Genomic DNA, 16,866 nt, shown 5'->3' with positions numbered 1-16,866 from the left:
TGCCAAATGGACTTCGGCAGTAGACCACCGCCACAAAGCGTACGGGCTAAGGGGAATTACATAGCAAGCCATGGACCAACCTCAGAGACGTCAGGAAAAGAAACAACATCATTATTATGACACAATTTATATAGTGCCCCTTGCAAAGTGTGTAGGAAATGTCATTGCCCAAACTCGACAAATGGGCTTGGGTCACTGCGAAACAAGGCCGGTGAATCTTCAACTATTTCTGGATACTTAATCAAAGCTCCACCTTTTTTTAACTATTTTTGTCGAAATGGAATTATTGATGCGTTTACGAGCTAGTTCTAAAGATTTGTGATTGCGTTCATAACGCCATTCTAATCTTGGTAAAATTTGTGAAAATACTATAAGAGCAAATGAATATTTTTGAAAAAGCTCATTCAGTAGACGTGATCTTAGTGAAAATATTAGTTGACCTAATGGAGCTGAACCGACATTGTTACCTCCACAATGAATGACAATTATGTCTGGGCTATTATGTTGAACAAGTTCTTCAATGGCTGATAGTGCATTTTCAACCTTCAAAGAAGAAACACCTTTCCAATATAGAATTTTTTATACCTGTTTAAGCCAAGGTGTTGACCAACAGTATTCTTTGCATTTTGCTCTAGCATATTTTATTATTGACGAGCCAACTATATACACTTGTAATGGACCTGCAAATTGAAAAAAGATCCCAGCATCTTGTAAAACTAAATACATGTAACTAAATGCGAATATAATTCTAATGCCGAACTTTTCCACCTTCCAAGATTTTTTATTTGCTCCTCTGAAAAACCTTGTAAATATAAATCAGTTGCAGAACCTATACGAAAAGAGTGTGATTTATAATATTTGATCTTGTAGTTACTGAATTCAAGAACTTTCCTCATAACAAAGTTAAATTGGTATGAAGTAAGGTATGTGGGTCATATTGGAGTTGCGTTCATTGAACGCCGCCTTTCCTTGTTGATTTTGTTGATCATATTTTTTGTTCCATTAAAATGACAGAGAAACTGAGAAGAAATATTATGTCTAACTGCAAGATACTGCAAAAGAGTTAACTGTTGTTCCCTGACCAGAATGTGGGATGTTTAATCTAGTACCCTGACTTAACTGATCAGTTTTGGAGTGCCTAACTTTTAATGAAACTTGCATTTGATTTACCTCAACATCTGACAGTTGGATGACCATATTTGACGCGCTTGAATTTGATGGAACAAACTCACTGATTCGTAACAATGCAAAATATGCCAAACAAAATGTGGCTTGAAAAAAGATAGCCTCATAACTTCGATAACAAAGAAAAAAGCCCTAAACCCAAAATGTTGGAACGTCCGTCTGTCAGTCCGTTGTCTTGTCCGGAGCGTAACTTGAAAACCCTTGGAGATAACTTATTTAAACTTCATACAGTGGTAGAGGGCATTGAGGGGGAGTGCAGTGTCAAAGAACCATAACTCTATTTTGCCCGGTTTTTGAATTATCTCCCATTATAGAAAAAATCTTGTCCGGGACATAACTCTAAAACTATAAGAGATATCAACATGACACTTTGTAGGTGAATAGATCTCGATGGGTTAATGTGCAGTGCATAAGAACAATAACTCTTTTTGTCCTAATTGTGGAGTTATTGCCCTTTGTTAATTTTAACACTTTGAACTTTGTCCGGAACATAACTCTAAAACAATAAGAGATATCAAGATGAAACATTGTAGGTAGATAGATCTCATTGAGTAGAAGTGCAGTGCGAAAGAAACATTACTCTGTTAAGCCTCATTTTTGAATTATCTCCCCTTTTAGAAAAATCTTGTCCAGGACATAGCTGTAAAACTTTAAGAGGTATCAACATGAAATTTTGTAGGTAGATATATCTCAATAGGTAGATGTGCAGTGCACAAGAATCATAACTCTGCCTTGCCTTATTCTGGAGTAATTGCCCTTTGTTTATTTTTACTTTTTGAAGTTGTCCGGGACATAACTCGGAAACCATAAGAGATATCAGCAAGAAACTTTGTTGGTTGATAGATCACATTGATAAGAAGTGCAGTAACTCTGACTTGCCTAATTTTGGAATTATTGTACTTTGAACGTTTTCAAGGGGCATAACTCTGAAACTACAAGAGGTGTACTTTCCTGTGTCCAAAACCTTTTCGGGGAGCATCACCCGGCTCAAACCGGGCTCTTGTTTAATGTTTAACAAAGTTATTAATATTGAATAAGAAATTGGTAATCATATATCTGTTACCCTGTTGACTTTCATGTAACCTTTTAAAACTTTTCTCACAAAGACATATACGCAATGAATTCTAACACACTTTCGACAGACGGTGGCCACGCAGGATTTTTGTTAAGCTGTTCTGTGAAATGCTTATATAAAGAAAACCCATTATAATATGTCTTCAGAGTATTATCAGACATAGATGACATAGCTAATTTATTAATTTCTGTTTGAAAATGTTTAGAAACGAAACCGGGATTTCTTCCGGTGCCAATGACGCTACAACTGGTAGAACTTTAGGCGATTCCACTGTAAACGAGAGATTGCGTCAGTTATAACATTTTTTGAAGTCGAAATATGCAGAGCTCTGAACTGAATACCGTATCTCAAAGTAAAAAGCACAAGCTGACGTACCAGATTCATGTGGAAATCTAATAATTCCTTTTTCTGAATCTATTTCTAAGCCTAGATAAACAATAGTAGTAACTGGTCTTCATTTAGTGGCACCCAAATATCACCATAAATAAAATCAAAAGTATCAACTATAGCAGATAAGTCGGGTAATGTCATGGCCGCTAACAAAAAATCATCTAAATAATGGTCAATATTAGTGGACTTGGAATAGTTAGCTTCTATCCAATGTAAGCAAGTTGAAAACTTTTCAAAGGTTGCACACTTAGAGAACATCCTAGTTGCATGGTTTTCTGAATTAAGATATCCGATGTAAAATCGTTGTAAATACCCAATAGTGGGAAATCAAATGGGTAAACGGGAAGTAAGTCGAACGCTGACTTTATATCTTTTTTCATGAGTAGTGCCCCTTTACCAAGACCTTGTTCCATTTCTATAACACTGTCAAATTTTGAATATTGCACCGAGGTTAACTCTGGATCTATGAACTCATTTATGCTCAACGATGGAGGGAATGACAAATGAGTGATAAGTCGCCACCCTCCGGATTTTTTGGTACCAATCCACAAGGATTAATTTTCAAATTGGAAAATGGTGTATGTTCAAATGGACCATAAAGGTGACCCAACATTAGTTCTTTATTTAGCTTTTCTTGAAATATTTCTGGGTACATTATGGTAGATTTTTTAACTTTTTAGAGAAAGAGGGATGCGCGGCCCGGTATATCTTAATTTGAAACCATTTTGAAAGCCATTTAAAAGATAATTGGTGATGTCTTGATCTGGATAATCATTTAACCAAAAAGATAACCTCTCAACTTAAATTTGTGTTGAAGCGAGGTCCCATAAGCCTTGGTATGTTCTGCTGGGCTTTTGCGGCAACTGGCATTCGATTTTGTCGATTCTGCCGTCTGACAGCTGTCGCCTTTCTACTGACTGAGGCTGTTCATGCTGGTGCATAGGTGGCTGTACATTGAGAAGTTGATGCTGAACAACAGGTTGCTGTACATCAACAAGAAAAGGCTGGACAGCAGGTTGCTGTACAATCACAGGAGGCTGTGTGTTTACTGATGGAGGCTGATGTGCAAGAGGCTGACTGACAGGTGGTTGGACATCAGGGGGTGACTGATGCAGACCCTGGACACCGTGTTGATCATTTTCTCTTAATTCCGACCTAGTCCTCCTTGATCTTGGTTTTGCTTTTGGCATCTACCACAAAGATAATTTTACTAATATAAAATTAAAAGATATTAAATTATCAGTAGACATTAGTTAGGCTGTTCGGGCACTAGGTTCTAATCCCAGATGAGCTGGTAATTTATCAATAAATAAAATACCAGTTTATTTATTTACCTATATTCATAATATTCTATATATTATTATTGTTAGATTTAGATATTTTTATTTTATTTTATTTATTTATTTATTATTTTTTTAATTAATTAATTTATTTATTTTATTATTATATTATTTTTTTATTATTATTATTAGTTGTACTGGAAGTAGATCATCTGGTGATGACGACTTCATCATATCAAGTAGAGTTATATCTAATTATTAAATTTAAAGTCGTGTTCAGAAACCAACATATCATGGTAGCTGACAATGAATAAGACATGTGCTTTTGTACCTATTTAATAGAATAATCTCCAAGAATTAATACTTGTAATTATGACGTCATCATCGAGCATGCGATGACAATGTGACCAAATTCTTTACCGTCTATAAACTTTTTTTTGCAATAAACATGATATGTATACATAGCCAAAATGGACTACTTATAATCAGGTATCAATTGTGCAAAAGAAATACTGTTAATAAAGTGAAGAAAATAGTAACTAAAAAAGAAATGCTTCTCTGCAAATGAATTCGACTTTTTTCTTCAAGGTGTTTTTTTCCAGAAAGGAAGATAATCTAAATTCCGTACTTCACATACGGTTCTGTATTAATATACTAAAAGCAACATACCGTTATCCTGTGTGCATGATAAATTGCTTTGTCCAAATAATGTGTACATAGTGTGTGAAGGCAGTGGTTACTGGCAGTAGCGTAACCAGTGCGCGGAGTTTGTTAATATTGTTAATTTATAGAGGCATATTAGGAAATAACTTTGTAACAGTTGTCATTACGGATCAATTTCTTTTGATAGAAAATTCCAGCACATTCGGTTCCAGACAGACACCAGAATAACACTCGAAAGCAAGAAAAAGTTGATTCAAGTCTCGAAGTAACCAGGATTCCGGTTCAGTTCAGGTGTCCGTCCATGAGTTTTTACGCCTGGGAGTGTCAAAAGAGCGCAACAGATATTTGGTGCGAAGCGTGCGAGCGTTTGTTAGTCAAGACAATCAGTCTTGTTAATTGTGATCTAGGTGCACTGTTATAACAGTTTAGTGCATAAACATATTTCAAACTTCTTGTTTCTATGTTCATCATACGGCATTATATAATTGTTTTACAATTTTCTACACTGTTTTGTTTTAAAGAATAAAAAAGTGAACGTAAATATTTTTTTTTTCATAGTCGTAAAGATAATAAACGTTAAAATATGAAGACTTATTGTTTCTTTCTTTGTATTGGGTATATACTTAACAATTTGTCTGCTGACTTGATGTTTCCACCTATGTGACCAGTGCTTATAAAAAAATACCAACACACCTGTGATTTCTGATCGTGGTCTGCAATAATTGCTTTTCAGTCGGTACATATTTTGAAAAAAATTCTAGCAAAGATAATAAATGGTTTTTTGTCCAGATTTAAGATATTTAGCATGGTAATGATTGATATACAAATGATAAGCTGTGTATGATACGCTCGTTCATAATGTAATTACGTTGCTAAGCAACGATAATAGTCGCAATTAGCGAGAAGACACTTATTTACATAACTTTATTACTAATCTATCGCCGTTGCTTTTTTCATTTATTTCAATTCTTTGCATGATTATTTTGCAAATAGTAACATTATAGAAGGTGTAACATTAATTTTAATGCTGAAGTACTTGGCATTGTGAAATTGTTTATTATTCTATATGATGACGACTCTGTTATTTTTTTTTGAGTCAGCAAAATATTTACAATTTGTCATAGCCTATTCACGGTTGTGAATGCTGGGGATATGGTAATAACAGTATACTTGAAAAGGTATAACTGAAATATCTTAGACATATATTAGACCTTAAAATTGTATTGTGTATGTCGAATGTGGTGTTTAACCAATTTCTATTGATATTGATTGTAGAATAATTAACTTTTGGTCTGATATAGTTGTACTTAATAAATTTTAACTGTCTAGCACATTTTATCAAATTGCTTTTGAAACTTATAATACAAGTAGTATTGATAGATAATAGACAGACATTTCTGTGCTTTTAGCATATTAAAAATATACTTGTATGGATCTATCAGATGTTTCCTGATCATAAGCGGTTAGCAAAAATTGTCAGATTTATTTCTAAATGACTGGCATTGTACAGAATCGAGTAAATGTAAAAAAATATAAATTATCTAAAGAAAAATTACATTTCGAACACTATTTAACAAATATACCAAAAAAAAACGTACTAAGATATGTAACAACAAACAGCAGGCTTCCTGTAGAAACCGGAAGTTGGAATGGTATAGATTTAAATTTACGTAAATATATACAGCTCCGGAAGTATTGGAGATGAATTCCAATATCTCTTTGAATGCAATAAATTATCTGTACTAAGAAAAAGAATGTTAGATCGTAATTATGTACGAGATCCAAATTTTATTAACTTTTAAATCTATTATGAATATGTATAACACTCACTGTAATGAATACAGTAATTTTTGGCGTCCGCGCCGAAGCGCGGCGCCCCTTATGGAATGACATCAGATTTTGTGAAAGGGCGACAGCAACTTCTCGAGCCTTTTAGTCGCTCATATTAAAACCGATCATTCCGATCGGTATGAGGGTGCTTGATTATTAATTAAAAATGAAATGTCGCGATATGTACAATGAATTGCGAACTGTAGAATTTCGCAATGCAAACATTTTCAAATGAAATAACCTTTTCCGTAAAAAAATCGCGCTCTTCAGGGTATTTTTATTTATCATTTTGTAGTACACAGTGGGTTATTATGGTATGTTATTGTTGTACGTGTATCCGAAAGCTGTAAATAGAATGATGAGTTGATGACCTAAATATTCCAAAAATCTATTTATAGAGGGATGTACTCCTATCGGTAATTCCCGGTGTCTTGATAGGGATTTACTAGTGACAGGCGAATAGTACCACACGTTTATTGGCCGGTCTCTCCCGGTTTTGGAGTAGATGTTTGATATGGTTACAGAACAGAACAAATATTTTACAGATAAATAAGCTTTTTTTTTGTCAAAATGAATGTTTGTCACTTAGTTTGATTACAATAATTAATAAACACAGATCAACTCTCAAATTTATTGATTATTATTATACATAAACATACAATTCGAAAAAAAAACCCAACAACAACAATAGCATATGCTTTATTTTATCTATATGAGATAAAAACAATAAATATGTACAACAATTGAGAACAAATGTACATTTTTATGGTATTAATATGACACTATCAACTTTGAAACATTTTATTCAATTTGTTATTCGTGTTTAGTAAAGATGTTGAGGAATTATTCAAAGTTACAAATTAGATTTTATGAATTATTCAATTGATTGATAATTTAAAAAATGATAAAGAAAAATACAAATGTACATGTATATAGTTTAAGAATAAACAATTCTATATATTGAAAGACTTTTTCCAGTTAAGTTTTGACTTATAATCGTCGGTCAATATGACAATTGAATTCTTAAAATAGTAGTAAACGTAAAAACTCAGTATTAAAATAGCACATAAAACACAAAAAAGCAAATAGAACAATATTCTTAAAATCTGTATTTTTTTTATTGAAATAGATATTACAATTACGCTCAACATGATCAACATGGTAATATAACCAGTGTCATATTGTTATTAAGTGTGAAGGGGGTCTTCGCTAATAGCAATAACATAATAAGGGACAATTACACAAGTGTGGTGTTGATCATGCGTTACACATATGGATTATAAATGATTGTATACATGTATATCCGTTGCTATTAATAACCACGACCATAAAGAAATAACAAGTAATATACTAATCTCTAGCATGCCAATCAAAGTTAATAATGAACAATGTCTTTCGTCCGTTTATTCATTCATAAGTGATATACAATTCTGGTAAAAACGAATTAACCATTGAAAAGTTTATAAGAATAGCTCTACAAGTTCATCAACACCTGCTGCATTTCTTGCTTGGACGCCCTTTGATGCTTTACATCGAAGCTTTTCTTGTTGTTTATTTGTTATGGATTCGAAGTATTCACTAAATTTGATAACAGATTGCTACATATTTGTTCATAATGTCTTTGAAAATGCGTGTCTTTCTCCATTTGGTTAAGATGAATTGTATTAATATTATTATTTTCATGTGTATGCTATGCCTCTTTATGTTATATATGCTTATATGCTATAGCTCATATTGTCATGTGTGGACATGAATTGAGTTCTGAAATTAACTTTGCAACTTATTTTTTTAAAGTTAGATCAAACTAATTGAGTTGATTTAAGATAAATAAAATTGTCGCTTTAAAATTCTTCAATCAATAATAAAAGTCAATTATATTTTTCGACATCATTTGTTAATAAAGTGTTCAAATATAGGACGTTGTTTAAATATGTATATCTCGATAAATAACCTTTTGATTTAAAAATAGTTTTCACTATCTTATGTAGAATGATAATCTACAAAAAAAAAAAAAAGAAAATACAAACAAATTTCGAAAAAATATCATAAAGACCGTTTTTTTTCGCGCCGTGCGTCATATGTAAATTCATTTTAAGTTTATTGTCAAGTAATAAAAGAAACATTAGTTTAAATACCATGATATTTTACTTTAAACAATATTATAACTCTGGGACAATGGTATCTGACCGGCTGTTATATACAAATGCGCATCGGGTGACCTTCTTAAGCGTCGATGTTAGATTTGAATTGAATCATTTAATGTTTTTTTCGAGGAAGAAACAAATGCACAGGTATCATAGTTTTAAAATAGAAAAGGTAAACTTACTGTGTGTACTGTCTACAAAAGTCCTTCATCTCATAGAATATATAAAAGTATATAAATATACATGTATGCTTTGATAATTATATTATATTTTCTTTAAACAAAGAACATCAAACAGACAACACAAACAACAACAACCAGAATGCTGTCATAGTAATGGGAATAATTATAGCCATATTGGTGGTTAGTTTAACTGTGTCTTTGATTTTACTGTGGAGAGCACGATTCTTCCAAATGTAGGTGATTTTCTAAACCAATAATAAAAAGTGAAACAATAAAAGACGATAAACAAATAAAGATAAAATCAATGTTGATTGATTTAATAGATTTAATTTATTTCGATATAAAATAATCGGTTTTGTTCTGATTTGATACATTTTCTGTTTTGGATATTAGCAAAAAAAGTTTCTTGCATTTCTAACTTTGATTTATATAAGCTGCAGTTTGCACATCTAAAATCTCATGACTATAAGCTTTCTAACAATTTTGCCGTTGTTTAATTTATTTATTTTAGTAATACAGTTGACAAAACAATGTCACCTGAAAATAAAATTAAGGAAGCTGGTGACAGTAAGTGTACATTTTGTTGTATACATATCTAACGAATTGTTTATCAATCAAAATTCATTACGAACCCATTACTGTGTTTTATTTATAACAATGCACATACGAATTTAACACAAAGTTTTATTGATGTATAAATTTATATGCAATATCCATTTGAATAAACCTTGCCGGTTTTTAGCAGTGATTAATTTGACTATGAATTTAATATTTATTTCTATGTTTTCTACTCAATACCAGTGTCATTAACAAAACCATGTGTTTTTGTGTAAACCAAGCAATCTGGTGACTGTGTACTAACCAAGATAGTATAAAACTGTGCAGTAAAAAGTGTAAATGTGTTTGTTCATAGTATTTATAATATGTTTTTACCATGCCTCCTCAAAGGAAACATTGAAAATATATTAACTTTGATTCTTATATTGCATGTTTAACTTTCTACTTTCAGAGCACATCACATCTAAGAAAAACCCTGTTTACTACAATGTGATGGAGACGGGTTTAGGTACTAGGCGATTTACGTCTTAAATGATAAATCTATCATAACTATATTTTACTGGATATATACTTTTATATTTTGAAAAATGATTACCTTGTTTCAAACGATTTCTTGTAACATATTATACCCGTTCCATTAATCTCTGTGCAGTATATTAACAGAGGGAATAATTATCATTTTTATTTGTTTGGGTCGTCAGACCAAACAAATAATGGTAGCGAAATTTCAGACTCTACTGCTGTTAATTGCAAATGCCGAAAGTAGTCCGCTTTTTTGAAGCGGTTACTTCCCTTTATATGTAACACTAAGACCGAACAATTCAGGGGAGATCACTGCGTAAATATGGTCACATGACAGGCGCATTAATTTTCAAGCAAAATAATTCCCGAATGGTCGAAGATTTCTAATATTGTTTTATTCTTTATAGATATACATGCTTATAGAAAGCGCCATGATTATTTACAACAGTAAGCGTCGTTACAAACCCAAATTTAGAACAATATGGTTTTCTTCAGGCCGTTAACATATATTTACCGTGGCCGAGGGGTTTGCGCGCTCGCTTAGGAAGCGAGAGGTCTGGAGTTCAAATCCCAGTTAAGGCAACTCATATTTTTTTAAATTGTTTAAGTCAAATAAACATTGGATTGAATATCAGTGTTGCAATTAGTCTTATAGCCTATCTACTACAATAAAAAAGTGGAAAACATTGGTGGCACTATACAAAAAACAAATTGTTTTATAATCTCACAACCTTCACATTTCTGACATTCTGAGACCCAAACAAATTCAGCGCCTTCTGTGCCTTGATTATGGTTGTCAACACATGTGGCCCAATTATTTGATTAGAAAAGTATTTAAAAAATTGAATAGCTTCTTTACCTGAAAGAGTCAAAAGTCTCTGTCGGGATTTAAACTCTCAATTGTATGAGGCAAATGGTTTGAAGTCAACGAGCTTAACCACTAAGCACCGGACGCCCCTGCAGAGATATTTCAGTACATCACGAAATGTCAGAAGAAAATGTTCAATGAAAACAATATTTTTCAGATTGACAGATTACTAAAGAGACAGACAAAAACGAGTATGAGAAGATTAATTCCCTTCATGGTAATCTTTAAAAACAGATATTTATAGAATATTTGACCTAATTATGATAATCCATTTGGCAATATTGTTGTAACACCTTTCATCAAAGTGTTTTTGGAGCTACTGATGTTTAGATTATGATATTACAACGAATAAGAAAATACTTCTTTAAATGATATATGTTGGTAAAACAACATTACTAAATTAATGCCCGGGTGTGTTCAGACCTCATCAGGGGCAAGCCGTTATTTCCGTGAACAATACATTTACACTCATTGCTTAGTACTGGCTGTTTCAAAGAAGAGATTCGAGAGTGTTTGAGTAAGCGTTTAGCTTCCAACGCAATCAAACTTAGATATATTAGTATGGACTAAACCAACTTTAAACAAAGCTTATACTAGGCGTATATGGCAGTAACGACCGATACGGGATTAGTTTGAAATTTCATTTTAAATATTTTGATTTATCACATAAACCCTGGCGCAGTAGTGTAATAAAACCATTTAATAAAAATGATATTACACTTGTGTAATAACACTTTGACGTGACGTCATTTGCGCTATATAGAAACATAGCGTTAAAGCGCGCTAATGTTAGCGTTACACTATAGGCGCGTCATTGAAAAATTACTCATTTTAACAGTTTACTGTTCTTATTTTATATATGTGATAAACAGAATATTATATTCGTGTAGATTTAATACTAAATTTATTGAACTCGTTGAATAAAACAATATTATGATTTTTTTCAACTCGTTCAATAAATTTAGTATTAAACTAGACTCATTCAATATCCTCTATATATTTGATTACTATTGTATTAAATAACCATTAAAATAATGAATGATATACATGTTATTCCTTTATTTTCAGTTTCAGAACACGAGTATGGGCATATTACGGTTGGTGTTTAAAGTACCGGTAAGTCATGAAATTTAACGTATTTCTTTTTATAAAAAATCACACGTACATTAAACTGAGTGACGTAAACAACATAGAAAACTGTTGTTGTTTTTTAAGAAGTAATTTGTTTCTAAGCTTAACTTAGAATGAAGCATAAAAGGCGTTTACTTTTAGATTAGATACTCGGCAATTATACGAGTCGTAGACATGGTATAACAAGATGTTGCCAGTATTGCTAGACATTTGTTCACTCGCCCCTACCGCTGTAAGTTCAAATCCCGCCAAAGACTTTGAATTCTTCCATGTAAGGAAGCTAACCGGACGTCGATGGTTCTACTCACATTTACGCTCCTGTCTGAAATTACACACGGAGGAACACTTGAGTTCTTCCTCTACTAGTAAGCTGGAAAGTAGCCAAAATTAAATAGCTATACTCATATATCAGAATTAATATTTCTAATATTTCAGACAATTCTTGGTAAAATTTAGTTTCATGGACGTATCTGTATTTCGAGGTTAGTTTGAATTATTTAACATATTTATTTCCGCTTCTTCGAACTACCCTGTACTTGTGAACCAACATGGTCGTGACCCCGGTAGGGCTCGAACCAAAGACACAGAGTTTTCTTTTATAGTATACTTTAAAAGTCTGATCATTTTAGGGCGCAACAGGGAATGTCGTGAAGTGAACCATATCAGAAATGACAGCATCTTGAGTTCATTCTGTAAGCAAGGTAACAGTGGGATAAATTGTATTGAACAAAATGCCGGGCAAGTTCAGTTTAATTTTTCTTGTTGTGCATGAGTACACAAACATAAAAATTGCAGAACAATGGTAAATAATCTGATTATTATGTAGTCATAGTATATTTATTATTATTTGATACTTTTGTTGTCGAATATTCATGGAATAGGCGAACGGAGTTACATCTCCGTTAAAGGATATAGTTGGTACTAAAGTAGTTTTTTAAATAATGTCCCGTACAATGGTCTTACATAGCGGCCACATCAATGCTTAGATAAACGACAATGCTAAGTAGCAAACTAAAATCTGCTAGCTTTACAAATTTTAAACATTCAACCAAAGAAGAACACAGAGCAGTGTCAAATTATTATATTTGTTGTCCCATAAAATCCGCCTCTCTTAAAATATACTGGGATCTTTTGAAAAAGAGAAGAAAAATATGAGCGTGAACAATTTACGCGTACATAATGCAATCATAGCGTATGTGAGAAGTAAGCAGTGAACAGTGAGCTAAGCAAAAAGGCATTTCAATTTATATAGGGAAGGTAATGATCTGCTGTAATGCTCAGCTGTTTTGGGCATCTAGCAGGGCATTCCTAAATATAGTGTAAAAATGCTCTGCTGCAATACTTAGCTGTCTTGGCAATCTAGCAGAGCATTCCTAGCTTTAGTGAAAAAATGCTCTGCTGGAACGCTCAGCTGGCTAGGCAATCTAGCAGTGCATTACTAAATATAGTGTTAAAATGCTCTGCTGGAATGCTCAGCTGGCTAGCTAAAGTGGGTAGGAAATCTAGCAGGGCATTACTAAATATAGTGTAAAAATGCTCTGCTGGAATGCTAAGCTGGCTAGGCAATCTAGCAGGACATTACTATTTATAGTATACAAATGCTCTGCTGGAATGCTAAGCTGGCTATGCAATCTAGCAGGGCATTCCTAAATATAGTGAAAAAATGCTCTGCTGAAATGCTAAGCTGGCTAGGCCATCTAGCAGAGCATTACTAAATATAGTGGTAAAAATGCTCTGCTGGAATGCTAAGCTGGGTTAGGCAAATCTAACAGGACATTACTAAAAAACAGTGTTAAAAAATGCTCTGCTGGAATGCTAAGCTGGCTAGGCAATCTAGCAGGACATTACTAAATATAGTGTACAAATGCTATTCTGGAATGCTAAGCTGGCTAGGCAATCTAGCAGGGCAATTACTAAATATAGTGTAAAAAATGCTCTGCTGGAATGCTAAGCTGGCTAGGCAATCTAGCAGAGCATTACTAAATATAGTGTAAAAATGCTCTGCTGGAATGCTAAAGCTGGGTTTAGGAAATCTAGCAGGACATTAATAAATACAGTGTAAAAATGCTCTTGCTGGAATGCTAAGCTGGCTAGACAATCTAGCAGAGCATTACTAAATATATTGAACAAATGCTTTTCTGGAATGCTAAGCTGGCTAGGCATTCTAGCAGGGCATTACTAAATACAGTGTAAAAATGCTCTGCTTGAATGCTAAGCTGGCTAGGCAATCTAGCAGGGCATTACTAATATATAATGTAAAAATGCTCTGCTGGAATGCTAAGCTGGCTAGGCAATCTAGCAGGGCATTCCTTAATATAGTGTAAAAATGCTCTGTTGGAATGCTAAGCTGCTAGGCAATCTAGCAAGAGCATTACGAAATATAGTGTAAAAATGCTCTGCTGGAATGCTAAGCTGGCTAGGCAATCTAGCAGGGCATTACTAAATAAAGTGTTAAATGCTCTGGCTGGAATGCTCAGCTGGCTAGGCAATCTAGCAGAGCATTACTTAATATAGTGTAAAAATGCTCTGCTGGAATGCTAGAGCTGGGTAGGAAATCTAGCAGGACATTACTAAATACAGTGAAAAAATGCTCTGCTGAATGCTAAGCTGGCTAGACAATCTAGCAGAGCATTACTAAATATATTGAACAAATGCTTTTCTGGAATGCTAAGCTGGCTAGGCAATCTAGAGGGCATTACTAAATACAGTGTAAAATGCTCTGCCTTGAATGCTAAGCTGGCTAGGCAATCTAGCAGGGCATTACTAAATATAGTGTAAAAATGCTCTGCTGGAATGCTAAGCTGGCTAGGCAATCTAGCAGGGCATTCCTTAATATAGTGTAAAAATGCTCTGTTGGAATGCTAAGCTGCTAGGCAATCTAGCAGAGCATTACGAAATATAGTGTAAAAATGCTCTGCTGGAATGCTAAGCTGGCTAGGCAATCTAGCAGGGCATTACTAAATAAAGTGTTAAAATGCTCTGCAGGAATGCTCAGCTGGCTAGGCACTATTGCAGAGCATTTCTTAATATAGTGAAAAAAATGCTCTGGTGGAATGCTCAGCTGGCTAGGCAATCTAGCATGGCATTACTAAATATGGTGTAAAAATGCTGTGGTGGAATGCTAAGCTGGCTAGGCAATCTAGCAAGGCATTCCGAAATATAGTTAAAAAATGCTCTGGTGGAATGCTCAGTTGGCAGACTGATTCTGAGTTCCAGGATTTATTGTTGCAAAAGTTTTATTGACATTTTCGACTTCTAGGCAATTCTGAGGTACTCGCAGACTTTCAGGAATTTTCGGTGCAAATAGAAATAATGATATTTTTGACTTCTAAGGACGTTTAAGAGACTATTTCATTGTCCTGCGACTTTTCGGACACTCGCAGATTTTCAGGAATTTTGGTGCCAATGCTGATATAGACAATTAAGACTTCTAGGGACCCTCAAGAGTCCATTTTGGTCGTCTGCGATTGATTCTTGGACACTCGCAGACTTTCAGGAATGGTTGGTGCCAATGGAAATATTCATATTTTTGACTTCTAGGAACCTTTAAGAGTCCATTTCATTGGCCTGCAGCGTATTGTTGGACACTCGCTGACTTTCAGGAAAGTTTGGTGCCAATAGAGATGATGGCAATTTTTACTTCTAGGGACCGCCAGAGTACATTTTTTATGGTCTGCGACTGAATCTGGGACATTCGCAGACTTTCAGGAATCTCTTGTGCCAATGGAGATAATGACATTTTTGACTGCTAGCGATCCCCCAGAGTTCATTTCGCTGGTCTGCGACTGATTTTGGGACACTTGCAGACTTTCAGGAATTTTGATGCCAATGGAGATAATGACATTTCTGACTTATAGGGAACCGCCAGAGTACATTTCTTGGGTCTGCGACTGATTCCTTGAGACTCGCAGACTTTCAAGGAAAGTTTGGTGCCAATAGAGATTATGGGCAATTTTTACTTCTAGGGACCCGCCAGAGTACATTTTTATGGTCTGCGACTGAATCTGGGACATTCGCAGACTTTCAGGAATCTCTGGTACCAATGGAGATAATGACATTTTTGACTTCTAGCGATCCCCCAGAGTTCATTTCGCTGGTCTGCGACTGATTTTGGGACACTTGCAGACTTTCAGGAATTTTGATGCCAATGGAGATAATGACATTTCTGACTTTTAGGGAACCGCCAGAGTACATTTCTTGGGTCTGCGACTGATTCCTTGAGACTCGCAGACTTTCAGGATGATAAGTGCCATTGCAGATCATGACTTTTTTTACTTTTAAGGACCCTTAAGTCATAAGCAGAGCATTTTTTACCCTAAAATGTCATTATCTGCATTAGCACCAAAAATTCCTGAAAGTCTGCAAGTGCCCTATAATCAGTCGCAGACCAACGAAAAAGGACTCTGGATGGTCAAAAATGTCATAAATTGTAATTATCTCTATTGGCACCAACAATTCCTGAAAGTCTGTGACTGTCCAAGATTAAGTCGCAGACCAAAAAAATGGACCCTGGATGGTCCCTAGAAGTAAAAAAAATGTGTCATTATCTGCCTTGACATAAAAAATTCCTGAAAATCTGTGAGTGCCTCAGAATCAGTCGCAGACCAAAAAAATGGATTCAGAAAGGTCCAATAAGTCAGAAATATCATTTTCTGCATTGACATCAAAATTCCTGAAAGTCTGCGAGTGACTCAGAATCAGTCGCAGACCAACGAAATAGACTCAGGAGGTCCTTTTTGAAGTAAAAATGTCATTATCTCCATTGGCACCGAAAATTTCTGAAAAGTCTGCGAGTGTTCCAGAAACATTCGCAGACCAACGAAATGGACTCTGGATGGTCCTATAAAATTCACAAATGTCATTATCTGCATTAACACCAAAATTCCTGAAAGTCTGCGATCGTCCAAGAATCAGTCGGAGACCAAAGAAATAGACACTTGAGGGTCCCGTAGAAGTCAAAAATGTCATTATCTGCATTGGCACTAAATATTTCAGAAAGTCTACGAGTGCCAAATAATCAGTTGCAGACGCCAATGAA

At 34.3% G+C, this 16,866-nt stretch overlaps 1 long non-coding RNA gene across 1 annotated transcript; it reads left to right on the top strand.

Annotated features, from left to right (window-relative positions):
* The first annotated feature begins 9,230 nt into the window (after positions 1 to 9,230).
* LOC132743599 (uncharacterized) lies at positions 9,231 to 11,826 on the top strand. The gene is made up of 4 exons (XR_009627592.1): positions 9,231 to 9,316; positions 9,759 to 9,815; positions 10,855 to 10,914; positions 11,766 to 11,826. It is a non-coding gene; the product is annotated as an uncharacterized LOC132743599 (long non-coding RNA).
* The last annotated feature ends 5,040 nt before the right edge of the window (positions 11,827 to 16,866 follow it).

Source organism: Ruditapes philippinarum, unplaced genomic scaffold (assembly GCF_026571515.1).
Source record: "Ruditapes philippinarum isolate M1 unplaced genomic scaffold, ASM2657151v2 ctg5216_1_1_1_1, whole genome shotgun sequence".
NCBI lineage: Eukaryota > Metazoa > Mollusca > Bivalvia > Venerida > Veneridae > Ruditapes > Ruditapes philippinarum.
This window is presented reverse-complemented; position numbering and strand designations above follow the sequence as displayed.